Source organism: Aplysia californica, unplaced genomic scaffold (assembly GCF_000002075.1).
Source record: "Aplysia californica isolate F4 #8 unplaced genomic scaffold, AplCal3.0 scaffold00491, whole genome shotgun sequence".
Taxonomy (NCBI): domain Eukaryota; kingdom Metazoa; phylum Mollusca; class Gastropoda; order Aplysiida; family Aplysiidae; genus Aplysia; species Aplysia californica.
The window spans coordinates 412,039-412,653 of NW_004797761.1; positions in this window are offsets into that span (position 1 = coordinate 412,039).

The following is a 615-nucleotide window of genomic DNA, read 5'->3' on the forward strand; positions in this document are numbered from 1 at the left end:
ACACACACACACACACACACACACACACACACACACACACACACACACACAAACCGCACTATATTATTATAGGAGCAAAGAGGCGTTTTTGTTTATTCTTCCAAATCCACGAGTTTTCATTTGTTAGGCACCCTTTAATTTTCCAATTGTTCATCCGGTGGTCGTTGACGTGGGCGCAGGATCGAAGCAGCACGCCTTCCAAATGCCCTGATCGTGGTGATTGTTGAGGGGAAAGTTGAGGGGGGGGGGGTATATAACATATTAGATAAACACGCATTTCATCTTGTACATGTGAACAGGTCTATTTTTTCACCTCTTTGACTCGGGTATGTCTTAACAAAAAAACCTGACCTCGATTGACAGATTATTGATAATGTTACGCTGATTCAGCAACAGTCGCTGTCCTCTTTTATCGTAGTATGCAAAGAAATCAGTATTATTACTTGACTGTCTCTTGGTACAGTTTCGAACCCTGCAATCCAAACATTTATGACCACTTGTCCATTTAGAGACTCTCAGATTCTGTCAAAAGGATTGTGGTTTTTTAAAAACCATTCTAAGTTGTCCGTTGCAGTAGTGTACAGAACAAAACAACTTGACAACATCAGTTTATCA